This window comes from Pinus tabuliformis, chromosome 2_2 (genome assembly GCF_031772625.1).
Source record: "Pinus tabuliformis cultivar Carrire ecotype Pingquan chromosome 2_2, CPIR1, whole genome shotgun sequence".
NCBI lineage: Eukaryota > Viridiplantae > Streptophyta > Pinopsida > Pinales > Pinaceae > Pinus > Pinus tabuliformis.
The window spans coordinates 143,764,046-143,777,672 of record NC_142300.1 but is presented as its reverse complement, the minus strand read 5'-3'; positions in this window follow the sequence as shown (position 1 = coordinate 143,777,672).

The following is a 13,627-nucleotide window of genomic DNA, read 5'->3' as shown; positions in this document are numbered from 1 at the left end:
ATCGCCCGAGAGTCTGTGGAACTTCGGATTTCCATGTTGTGGGGCCACGAAGAGCCGCCAAATTCCGGGGAACTTGGGGTGTCCATTTCGTGGCGCGATGAAAACTGCTACCCAAGTCAGCGGACACACACGGGGTTTCCATTTCGCGTCACAACAAAAATTGCTACCCAAGTCTGGGAAACGCGGTGTAAGGACCTGCGGTTTGGTTTCTCCCCGTCGGTGCGAAGTGCGAACTCTATGACCAAAATGTGCGAAGGGACATAAGTATAATGCACATTAGAGGTGGAGCGATGGTTGGTTTATAGCATGGGAGCGTTTGGCATAACCCACGAGCCGACTTACATGTTGGGGCGACTTGAACGAAGGATTGCTTGCCGACCAACAATCTGATGGCAAGTTTGCAACGTGTAAGGGCGTTTTGGCACGCGGTGGTCGAGTCAGCCTGGGCAGTGACTCACCCAACCGCTCGTATAAATATGGCAAGGCGTTGGAGGATTTGGCATTCATTCGAAGATGGACATTCGAACATGAGCATTCGGTGATCAAGAAAAAAGTGCGAAGTAGTGGAGCAGGTCGCAAAAGAGGCGCGGGCATATATGTGCCCACTCTTGGGCAAGCACACACGATACACACAGGTTTCGGTTATCGGGTGAGGGCGCGGGTAAGGAAGGCACCCGCCGTTCGGTGTGACACGGGGTGTCTCGGGTAGGTCGCCCACCCGTCGTGGAAGAAGAAACGCGGAGGTGTCTCGGGTGACTCGGGTAAGTCGCCCGCCCGTCGTGCAAAAGGAAATGGGGGGTGACTTGGGTGAGGTCGCCCGCCCGTCGTGCAGCGGTAAACGAGGTTCGATCGAGGAGTACGGTTGGCAACTCGTGTGAGGGCGCGCCTGCCCAGCTCGGGCAAGGAACTCAGTTGGCACACAGAGGTGTTGCCTATTTGTAAAATTGGCTAAGTATGAAACTTGGTGTTTCCCATGTATACTTGTAAAGCCTCGTAAACATTGTAGAGTTGAATAATATATTGTATTCGGGCAGACTCATTGTTCAGGGAGTTTCCCCTCCCTTTATACTGCGCAATTGTGTTCTTCATGTATAATTGCTGATGATAATGAATGTGTATGGGTGTTCATTGGTATAAAGGAAACATAATAATACTTGGTTGCGAAAAACAAACTAAGTAGACTAATGGTTGGGCGTAGTCCATGAACATAAGTATTGGTGAAAAGAAAGTGTTCGGTGGCGCCGCACCTCGCCAAGTACGGCTGAAAGACTACTGTAGGCCTGGGGGCATGACACGTGGGGTTCCCATGTCGCTCGCACCATGTTGGGCGTGGCGCACGCCCCTTGATACCTGCACGATGGGCGAGCCACCGACGGAAGGCACGCGGGCGACCCTTGTTGCGTGCCCGGATGAAAGAGGTGACCATGTGCAGACGAGTTAGGATGCGGGCAGGTGTGCGACGTGCGGCGACGGGTGTAATCGGCGAGGTGTTGGAGCCGACCCATGGGTGCGATGGTGCACACGAAGGGATGCGGCGGTTCATTGGAATGGGGCATGTCGAGGTTATGTGGCAGGTCAGCCGGGCATGCATGTTGATGGAGCCGACCCTTGTTATCCTCGAGAGACACAGCCCTTGGGCGAAAGGATGCGTATAAGTAAGGAGGATGGCGTTCGATGAAGGGACATCGAGCTCAGACTTCCACATCACAGAACAAGTGTGAAGGAAGGATTTGGGTGAAAACAGAAGGAAGAGAAGGACGTAGGTAAGAGGGCCGCACCGACGGGCGGATTACAGAGGGTGGGTCAGGCTTGGTAGTGCGGATAGGCAGAGTGGGGCGGGTTACCGTCCGGGCAGGCAAGCCACACTACATGTGGGCCGTGCGCCCTCACTATGGACCGCACCAACGGGCAGAGTTTGGGCGCCACGGAAGGGAAAGTCGGGCGGATAGGTTCGCAGTTCAGGTGTGGAGTTGTGTCGTGCAGGCTGCGGGCCAGTGCAGCACGACCACACGACATGATAGGTTGAAAGAATAATTGAAGAAGATAAATTTATGGTAAGTTATTTTCGCTGCATTGTTAAGAACACTTATTGGAAAATTGACCGAGTGTTGAAGTAGGCGCAGACCATGTACTCAAGTATTGGTAAAAAGAAAAAGTACGGCGGTGCCGCACCCGCTTATGCGTGGTTGAAATACTACCACTAGGATAGGAGCGTGACATGGGGTCTACCAGTCCCTCCTCGACAGAGGTCGCCAAATTGCGGGGAACCCGGGGATTCCATGTCCCACCTTGTCGAAAGCATCCCAAGCACGGGAAATTTGCAGTTCCCATGTCTCGTCGCGATGGAAATCACCCCAGGTGTAGTAAACTTGGTGTACATCGAGCCTGCAACCTCACATCAAGAAAAAGGCTCGGTTGGTCAAGAGAATGAAGGTTTCTTCATTGGTAAAGGATCTCGCTAAGGATCAAAGGTTGGAGTCTCTTCTAGAGCTAGTCCACCACAGACTATCAAAAGTTGAAAGAAGGACAAAGTGCCGGGGAACGAAGCACCGAAGAAACAAAGTGCAGAGAGGAGGAAGGACTCGACTTGTGCTTGGGGGATATTATTGTCAAGGGTCTAGGGCTTCGCAATGACCAATAAGAAGCTTCAATGAGAGAAATTTATGAAAGGGTTTTCCTCTGAGAGAGAGAGAGAGGTTTTTCCCTGGCAGAGAGCCAACATCTTGTGTTCTTGTTCTTATGTTTTTGGCACCAGTTTGATGAAAGTAAACACACATGCATTAATAAGAAGAGAAGAATATTAAGATAACACGATAAATTGCAAAAGAGCTTCACAAATTGTTATCAAGCCTAGAAGAATCCTGCTATACCCCATTGCCCCAGATTCTTCAACGTGGTATCGGAGCTAAGGTGACACATCAAGGAAAGGGAATCTTAAGAACATCGGCAAGGTTGAAGCGTCAAGCCAAGAAGTATCAATCACATCAAGGACAAGAAGGTCTACCATCTGTCATTCATCATGGAAGACTACAAAGCAAGAAGAAACACCTTGTATAAAGGCACCTACAAGAAGAACAAATCAAAGAGGGACCTACATCAAGCTACACCATCTTGAAGAATGAAAGGCACTACAAGTCAAGTCATCAAGCAAGTCCATTTGAAGAAAGCAACTTGAACAACATCAAGATCTAAGGAAGGCAAGCCATCAAGAAGAAATCAAGTACGCTACAAAAGGGATTGTCCTAAACTTAAGAAGGACAACAACAACAAGAGAAAAAGGGAAGAAGCTCATGTAACTCAAGAAGTGAAAGAAGACGACAAGAAGCAAAAGAAGGAAGATCCTCCTATGACTAAGTCAACCTCTTTTCTTAAAGTCTTCTTTCAAAGGGGGTAGAGGTCTCATTGGGGGTCCCATTTATGGGATTCAAGAGAGGATGATATACAGGCGAGAGCAGATGAAGCAAGAAAGGCTACACCAATCGAGGAGAACTATCAAATAAAGCCGCGATGATAAAAGCATAATCAAGGTGAGGTATGTATGCATCAAAGTTTAAGTCATGTCATCATATATATTGATTGGGTCATGGGAAAAGTTCTAGAATCACGATCAAGAATAAAAGGATCTCTTTCACCAACGACATGCTCGGAGGCATGTGCTACAGTGGAGTAAAGGTCAACATGAAGAAGTGCTCTCATAAGGAGTATAAGGTGGTTGACCAATCAATCCAATAAGAAGAAAATGAAGAACATCACGGTCACAAAGAATAACTATTTGACAAGATTCCTCAACATCTCTCGAAAGAAGGCATGGAAACTATGACAAAGGAAGAAAATGATAAAGGACCCTTGACACCTACGAAGGCCTTGGAGATAGTAAGGTGCAGATAATCGTTTCCACTCTACAAATATGTCATGATGAAGAGAAATATCAAGAAGGGCCACTAAATCAAAGTACGGGAACAAGCGAGTACAACTAAGCATCCATGTGATAAGTGTTATGAAGGATAGACAAGGTGACAAAGGAGTAGCTAGATGAAAAAAAGGACCTGATATATATCAAGAAGGCCACTTTCCACGAAGGGAGCAATTACATGACAAACCAGGGGGGAAAGTGATTGATGGCCGGTACCCTGCCAAGAAGAAGTTCAAACAAAGACTTCATGACATCGAAGGAAAGAAGGAGATCAAGTGGTTGAAGGACCCACGAAGAAGACGTTGTTGATGAATGGACAAGTCCCTAGCTAAGAGGGAGTTCTAACAAGTTCCCAACTACAAAGGAGCTTGGGCAAGTTCCTTGTCAGAGGAAACTTGGGCATGTCTTCCCCAATCAAGGGGAAGAGATAGACACAACATTCTTGTCTTCACTTGGCAAGAAATAACGGGAGGATTGGGCAATCATTTGGCATCTGATGCTCTTTGAGGATGTGTAGGGCACCCAAGTCAAGAGTAGGCAAGAGGAGCGATATTCTTTGAGGGATGGGAACCCAAGACAAGAATTGTCCTGGAAGGTCATACTCAGGGAACACCTGGGTGGGTATGTACCTTTAGAGACAATGACCAAGGTGTTAGTCAAGGCCTTGCTATGAACAATGTTGGCTAATATGATGCTATAACAGATGGGTTGCCAATCCGGTTTCTCTTATGTGAATTATTCAAGATTGAAAAATAGCCAAACACCTTGTAATGATTTATGAATACCTCCCTAGTTGAGAGGGGGTGTTGAAGAAAGTGTAACTGGGTTCGGTCTTCATAAATGTACTTTTGATATTTGTATTTATTCAAGAATATATATATATATATATATATATATATTATATTTGTCATTGAGTTTCTTGCTCATTGAAATAGGCCTAGCACATGTTAAAGTGTTATAAAGAGTCAAAAGAAAATGTTGAAGATATTAAGGACATGTTACCCTAGGTATATTTATGTATTAGAGTCAAAGATATTCCTACCCTCGTGCCTTCGTTCGGGTCGTGCACCCGTTCAAACCCCAAATTTCCTTCGGGCGGGCCGGGTCATCCCGTGCCGTGCCGTGTGTGGGGGTGCGCGGGCACACGTGGGCATGCCGAAAATGCCAAGTCATGACCACCCGTGTGCCTTCTTTGTTCGGGTCGTGCACCCATGGAAACCCCAAATTTCATTCGGGCGATTCGGGTTGGCTCGCCCAGGGCGGGTCGGGTTGTGCCGTGCCGTGTGTGGGTGCCCCGGCACACGTGGCCGTGCCAAAAATTCTAAGTCGTCACCGCCCGTGTGTCTTCTGCACATTCGTGCGGCCCGTTTTCCCGACGCTCCCTCGGGCCTTCGTTCGGGTCGTGCACCCATGGAAACCCCAAATTTCGTTCGGGTCGTGCACACATGGAAACCCCAAATTCCATTCGGGCGGGTCGGGTCGTGTCGTGTGTGGGTGCCCGTGCAAACGCGTTCAGGCAAGTCGAGTGGGGTCGGGTCGTGCCGTGCTACGCGTGGGTGCTTGGGAACATGTGGCCGTGCAAAAAATGTTAGGGTGTGACCACCCGTGTGCCTCCTGCACGTTTGCGTGACCCGTTTTCCCGATGCTCCGTCGTGCCTTCGTTCGGGCGGGTCAGGTCGTGCCGTGCGTGGGTGCTTGGGCACACGTGGCAGTGCCAGAAATTCTAAGTCATGACCCCCCATGTGCATTCTACACGTTCGTGCGGCCCGTTTTCCCGACGCTGCCTTGTGCCTTTTTTCGGGTCGCGCACCCATGGAAACCCCAAATTTCGTTTAGGTTGTGCATACAAGGAAACCCCAAATTTTGTTCGGGTCGGGTCGTGTCGTGTCGTGTGTGGGTGCCCGTGCAAATGCATTCGGGCGGGTCGGGTCGGCTCGCACAAGGCCGGTTAGGCCGTGTCAGGTCGGCTTGCACAAGGTCGGTCGGGCCGTGTCGTGCTGTGTGTGGGTGCCTGGGAACACGTGGGCGTGCCAAAAATACTAAGTCGTGACCGCCCGTGTGTCTTCTGCACGTTCGTGTGGCCCGTTTTCCTGATGCTCCCTCGTGCCTTCATTCGGGTCGTGCACCCACGGAAACCCCGAAATTTCGTTCGGGTCGTGCGCCCATGGAAACCCCAAATTTCGTTCAAGCGGGTCGGGACGTGTCGTGTGTGGGTGCCTGTGCAAACGGGTCAGTTCGTGTCATGTCGTGTTGTGTGACGATGCCCAAGGCACATGAGGCTGTATAAAAAATGCTACGTTGTGAAGGGGGGTGGGCCTTGTGCACGATCGTGATGCCCGTTTGCTCGAATCTCCCTTGTGACTTCGTTTTGGTCATGTGTCGGACCCATGTAAACTCGTTCGAGTGGGTCGTTTACCGTGTAAACACTCGTTCGGGAGGGTCATTTGCCATGTAAACGCATTTGGGTGGGTCGTTTGAGGGTGCCCGTGTAAACTCATTCAAGCAGGTCGGGCAAGGTCGTCCGTGCAAAAATGTTCAGGTGGGTCGGGCGAGGGCGTCCGTGCAAACCCGTTCGGCCGGGTGGTTCAGACAAGGGTGTCCGTGCAAACCCATTCAGGCGGTTCGGGCGAGGGCGTCCGTGCAAACCCGTTCAAGCGGGTTGGGCGAGGGCGCGCCCGGGTGAATGAGCCCGTATCAAAAATTCTAAGTTGTGACCCAAGGTTGGCTTTGTGCACGTTCGTGCAGCTCGTTTGCCTGGCTCTCCCTTGTCGGTTCGTTTCGGTCGTTCGGGCGGGTCGTTTGAGGGCGCCCGTGTGAACTCGTTCGAGCGGGTCGTTCGAGCGAGGGCGCGCCCGGGCGAACAAGCCCGTATAAAAAATGCTAAGTTGTGACCCAAGGTTAGCTTTGTGCATGTTCATGCAACTCATTTGCCCGGCTCTCCCTTGTCGGTTCGTTTCGGTCGTTCGGGCGGGTCGTTTGAGGGCGCCCGTGTGAACTCGTTCGGGCGAGGGCGCGCCCGGGCGAACGAGCCCGTATAAAAAATGCTAAGTTGTGACCCGAGGTTGGCTTTGTGCATGTTCGTGCAGCTCGTTTGCCCGGCTCTCCCTTGTCGCTTCGTTTCGGTCATTCGGGCACCCATGCAAAATCGTTCGGGCGGGTCATTTGAGGGCGCCCATGTGAACTCGTTCAGGCGGGTCGTTCGGGCGGGTCATTTGAGGGTGCCCGTGTGAACTCTTTCGGGCGGGTCGTTTGAGGTGCCCTTGTGAACTCGTTTAGGGTGTAAGGCCTTCGAGCCGCAGTGCGATGGGCGCCGGGTGAGGTCGTGCACGTGGGTGCAGGCGGGCGCGCTGAACGACGGAAGTGCGATGGGACCGCAACGTTTGTGCGACGATCTGTGGACATAATGTGACATAAAATGCGACGATAGGTGCAAACACTTAATTCGACTAAGTGTTGGGCGAGATTTATATGCGATGTTAAAAGTATGAAAGCCGACATATTAATGATGTATATGGGCATGTATTATGGGTTGTTGTGGGGTCGACCATGGGGCTGCACACCCCATGTAATCCCTCGTGGAATATGGTATAAGTATGTGAGCATGAGGCTCATTTCAAACCATCATTCAAACATCACTTCTACGCATAGGAGAGAGGTAGAATCTGCGCAAGGGAGAGAAGGAGATGCGCATAACTTATGCCCTCTACCTAAGTGCAGTTTTGGGTTTTCGTATGCCAGTTGGAGTGTAGGCAAGCATGCCGAGGTTCGGGTTGTACGTGCAGGACTTGGTATAGAGGTATAAGTGGCTCGGGTGAGCACTTCTCTTTGTGCAAGGGTGCACATGATTGTAAAAGGTTGTTCTATGCCTTGGTTATAAAATATTCTATGTATAGACTTGGAGCTTTGCCAAGTATACTTGATGATTGTACTATTTAAAAACTGATATAATATATTGTCGGGCAGACTCACATTACGGGGAGTTGCCCCTCCCCTTTATACTTGTTGCAATTGTTGTTCTCGGTTTAATTTCATGATGATAATGAATGAGTATGGGCTTCATTAAGTATAAAGGATAATTGCTTTTACTTAGTTGTGAAACACAAGCTAAGTATGTTAATGTGAAAGTAGGCGTAGTCCATGAATGTTAGCATTGGTGAAAAGAATGCGTTCGGTGGTGCCACACCTTGCTACAAGTGGTTGGAAGACTACCGCAGGTGTAGGGGCGTGACAGTTGGTATCAGAGCAAGGTTTGCTCGTGAAGGTTTGAAGCTGATACACAACTTGACAGTTGGTATCAGAGCTCGGTGAAGATCTTATCAGAGCAGGTCTGAAGACATGGAGAAGTCTTGCAGGAAGCTGGTTTTGAAGCTGTTGAGCAAGGTTTGCTCATGAAAAGTACTTGCAGGTGAAGGAAACCGTTTCACACGAAGTGGAACAAAGGTTGGTTCAAGTTGCAGGTGACTTGGTGAACATGGAGAAGGCTGAAAAGGTAGTGATGGTAGATGAACCTACGAAAGGTGAATCTAGCCATATTGTAGTTAAAGCTCTCCAGTATGAAGTGTTGGAACATATGAGTCGATGGAGTTCAGAATGGGTTTCGATGAAGGCCGAGAACATGAAGATTCTAGAGAGCTGTTCGGAACTAAAGAAGGAACTTGAAGAACTCAAGAGCCAATGCGGAAGTAAGACATATGTTGAACTCAATTAACTTGATGAGGAGATCCAACGAAGTGGTCTTGATCTTCAAGAGCTCTTTGATGAAAGAGCCCGGTTGAGGAAGGAAAGTGCCAGGGTGGAATCCAAAATCAAGCAAATTGAGGAAGAGATAAAGAAGAAGCTTCTTGGAAATAAGGTTGTTGTGATTGAGCAGGAAGAGCTCGACTACATTGACAGGTTGGGAACTCACTACCGAGAGCATCCAGAGGACATTCCGAAGTTTAGTTCTATGAACTTGGTCAGTGGACACTTGGTTGGTGCACTTGAGCAAGATGCGATGAAGGACAAGCTTGAAGGAAGTCAAGCTGGACCAGGATCGAGTTGCTTAGAGGAGCCAAGCAAGGAGGTGAAGTACCTTAGGAGGAATGTCAAGGTGGAGCATGAGCCAATTGAGACTTCTGAGGCCAAATTCTTGAAGAAGGTTGCTGATGTGAGGCGCAAGACAAAACCAACAGAAGGAGGTGGTTCCTTGAAGCTAAGTTTTGTGCAGGTGACCGTGAAGAGCAAGAGATTTGCAGCTTTGGTGGATACGGGGGCTACTCATAGCTTTGTGAGTAGGAAGGCAACAAAGTCTTTTGGGAAGAAATCAAAGATGGAAAGGGAATGGAGTGCTTTCAAAGCAGTCAACTCTACCATTAGAGCTGTTGATGGTGTGCTGAAGGACACTCAAGTGAAAGTGGGATCGTGGTTTGGAAAGTTGGACTTGAGAGTTGTGGACATGGATGATCATTCTATGGTGTTGGGGCTGGACTTTATGGAGCTTGCACAAGCCATACCAATGGTGGACTGGGACATTCTCTTGATCACATCTGAAGGGAAGACCATGATGGTACTGATGAATAGAAGAAGTTTCTTGGGGTATAGACCAAGGATGGCTTCTATGACTTTGTATCCCAAAGATCCGAATGTGAAGCATGAGGATGTGGAGCGAAGAGGACTTGGGAGTGTGACTCAAACAACGAAGGAAAGGAAGCTTGTTGACTTCGTTGCAAGATCTGGAAAGAAGAATGAAGGAAGTGAGAAGAAAACCTCACGAACATGGACACACTTGTTGAGAGCATCTTCTACTGATGATCTTCACAATGGAGTTGCAAGTGAAGGGAGCCAGAGTGCTACTTCAGAGGCAGTGGTTGATGAGGATTATGGAGGTAGAGATCCTGCTGGGATAGTGGACTTTTGTAGATATGATATGGGCATATATGACTTTCAGTTGACAAAGGACAAGCTAGGTGAGCTTGGATGTACATGTGAGGAGATTGAAGCTGTGCATAGATACTTGAGGACACAACATCAATCTGACACATGGGTGGATGAGAGTCAGGGAGGAAACCTCCTGTCTTTCCTTTCTCTATAGATAACCTTGGAGGAATGTTGGTGTGGAGGCCTTGGTGGGGAGGAACCACATCAAATTTGCAAGGGGCCTTGGAGGAGGCTTCTTTATGATAGATGCAGACTTCGGTTAAGATGGCCAGAGGTTGAGATGGAGTCTACATGGGTTGGACATCATGGGCAACTAGAGTCATGAACATCAGGTTGGTTATGTGGAGCATGTTGCAGATGGGATGGAGTTTCCATGGACCTGAACATGGGATGATTGATAGATTCTTGATGAGTCTGAGATGTAGCAGAAGTCAGGGGAAGACTTCTGATGGCATAAGGATGTGCATTCTTATGGTTTGGGCGTATGGTTGGACTGATCACCTGACTAGTTTGAGTCATGAGGGGTACCAATGTGCAGAGATATGTTGGCATTAGTCAAAACATGATAACACATATGTGTTGGCATCTGACAGGGAGACTACATGGAGGAGGGACACATGATGAAGACAAGAGGTCAGAAATCATGGATCGAAATGATATCTGATGGAGAGCATACCGTGGAGGTGCATGCCTTGGTATGGTGACCTTGGTGGCAGCTGGTCATTAAGCTGAGACATAGTGGAGATGAGTCTCTACATATGTTGCAAGGATGTTTGCCTTGCGAAGAGGAGTTCACATCACAGTTGAGTGATGATCTTGGTGGATGGCTACCGAGATGGTATGTTGTCGAGGACGACAATGATTTTAGGTGGAGGAGGATGTAAGGCCTTCGAGCCGCGGTGCGACGGGTGCCGGTCGAGGTCGTGCACGCGGGTGCGGGCGGGTGCGCTGAATGACGGAAGTGCCACGCGACTGCGACGTTTGTGCGACGATCTGCGGACATAATACGACATAAAATGCGACGATAGGTGCAAACACTTAATTCGACTAAATGTTGGGCGAGGTTTATATGCGATGTTAAAAGTATGAAAGCCGACATATTAATGATGTATATGGGCATGTATTATGGGTGGTTGTGGGGTCGGCCATGGGCTGCACACCCCATGTAATCCCACGTAGAATATGGTATAAGTATGTGAGCATGAGTCTCATTTCAAACCATCGAATCATTCGAACATCACTTCTACGCATAGGAGAGAGGTAGAATCTGCGCAAGGGAGAGAAGGAGCTGCGCATAGCTCATGCACTCTACCTAAGTGCAGTTTTGGGTTTTCTTATGCCGGTTGGAGTGTAGGCAAGCGTGCCGAGGTTCGGGTTGTACGTGCAGGACTTGGTAGAGAGGTATAAGTGGCTCGGGTGAGAACTTCTCTTTGTACAAGGGTGCACATGATTGTAAAAGGTTGTTCTATGCCTTGGTTGTAAAATATTCTAAGTATAGACTTGGAGCTTTGCCACGTATACTTGATGATTGTACTATTGAAAAACTGATATAATATATTGTCGGGCAGACTCACATTACGGGGAGTTGCCCCTCCCCTTTATACTTGTTGCAATTGTTGTTCTTGGTCTAACTGCATGATGATAATGAATGAGTATGGGCTTCATTAAGTATAAAGGATAATTGCTTTTACTCAGTTGCGAAACACAAGCAAAGTATGTTAATGTGAAAGTAGGAGTAGTCCATGAATGTTAGTATTGGTGAAAAGAACGCGTTCGGTGGTGCCACACCTTGCTACAAGCGGTTGGAAGACTACCGCAGGTGTAGGGGCGTGACAGGGGGGGTCGTTCGGGCGGGTCATTTGAGGGCGCCCGTGTGAACTCGTTCGGGCGAGGGCGCACCCGGGTGAATGATCCCGTATCAAAAATGCTAAGTTGTGACCCGAGGTTGGCTTTGTGCACGTTCTTGCAGCTCGTTTGCCCGGCTCTCCCTTGTCGGTTCGTTTCGGTCGTTCGAGCGGGTCGTTTGAGGGCGCCCATGTGAACTCGTTCGGGCGGGTCATTCAGGCGAGGGCGCACCCGGGCAAACGAGCCTGTATCAAAAATGCTAAGTTGTGACCCGAGGTTGGCTTTGTGCACGTTTGTGCAGCTCGTTTGCCCGACTCTCCCTTGTAGGTTCATTTCGGTCATTCGGGCGGGTCATTTGAGGGTGCCTGTGTGAACTCGTTCAAGCGGGTCATTCGGGCAAGGGCGCGCCTGGGCGAATGAGCCCGTATCAAAAATGCTAAGTTGTGACCCGAGGTTGGCTTTGTGCACGTTCGTGCAGCTCGTTTGGCCGGCTCTCCCTTGTCGCTTCGTTTCGGTCATTTGGGCACCCATGCAAAATCATTCGGGCGGGTCGTTTGAGGGCGCCTGTGTGAACTCATTTGGGTGGGTCATTTGAGGGCGCCCATGTGAACTCGTTCGGGCGAGTCGTTTGAGGCACCCGTGTGAACTCATTCGAGCGAGGGCGCACCCGAGCGAACGAGCCCATATCAAAAATGCTAAGTTGTGACCCAAGGTTGGCTTTGTGCATGTTCGTGCAGCTCGTTTGCCCGGCTCTCCCTTGTTGCTTCGTTTCGGTCGTTCGGGCGGGTCGTTTGAGGGTGCCCGTGTGAACTCGTTCGGGCAAGGACGCGCCCAGGCGAATGAGCCCGTATCAAAAATTCTAATTTGTGACTCAAGGTTGGCTTTTTGCATGTTCGTGCAGCTCATTTTCCCGGTTCTCCCTTATCGGTTTGTTTCGGTCGTTCTGGCGAGTTGTTTGAGGGCGCCCGTGTGAACTTGTTCGAGCGGGTCTTTCAGGTGAGGGCGCGCTCGGGCGAACGAGCTCGTATCAAAAATGCTAATTTGTGACTTGAGGTTGGCTTTGTTCACGTTCGTACAACTCGTTTGCCCGACTCTCCCTTGTCGGTTCGTTTTAGTCGTTCGGGTGGGTTGTTTGAGGGCGCCCGTGTGAACAAGTTCGGGCGGGTCATTTGGGCGAGGGAGTGCCTGGGCGAACGAGCCTGTATCAAAAATGATAAGTTGTGACCTGAGGTTGGCTTTGTGCACATTCGTGCAGCTCGTTTTCCTGGCTCTCCCTTGTTGGTTCGTTTCGGTCGTTCGGGCGCCCATGCAAAATCGTTCGGGCGGGTCGTTTGAGGGCGCCCGTGTGAACTCGTTCGGGCGGGTCATTCGGGCGAGGGCGCGCCCGAGCGAACGAGCCCGTATCAAAAATGCTAAGTTGTGACCCGAGGTTGGCTTTGTGCACGTTCGTGCAACTCATTTGCCCGGCTCTCCCTTGTCGGTTCGTTTCAGTCGTTCGGGCGGGTCATTTGAGGGCGCCCGTGTGAACTCGTTCGGGCGGGTCGTTCGGGCGAGGGTGCACTCGGGCGAACGAGCCCGTATAAAAAATGCTAAGTTGTGACTCGAGGTTGGCTTTGTGCACATTCGTGCAGCTCATTTTCCCGGCTCTCCCTTGTCGGTTCGTTTCGGTCGTTCGGGCAGGTCGTTTGAGGGCGCCCGTGTGAACTCGTTCGGGCGGGTCGTTCGGGCGAGGGTGCGCCCGAGTGAACGAGCCCGTATAAAAAATGCTAAGTTGTGACCCGAGGTTGGCTTTGTGCACATTCTTGCAGCTCGTTTTCCTGACTCTCCCTTGTCGGTTCGTTTCGGTCGTTCGGGCGGGTCGTTTGAGGGCGCCCGTGTGAACTCGTTCGGGCAGGTCGTTCGGGCGAGGGTATGCTCGGGCGAATGAGCCCGTATCAAAAATTCTAAGTTGTG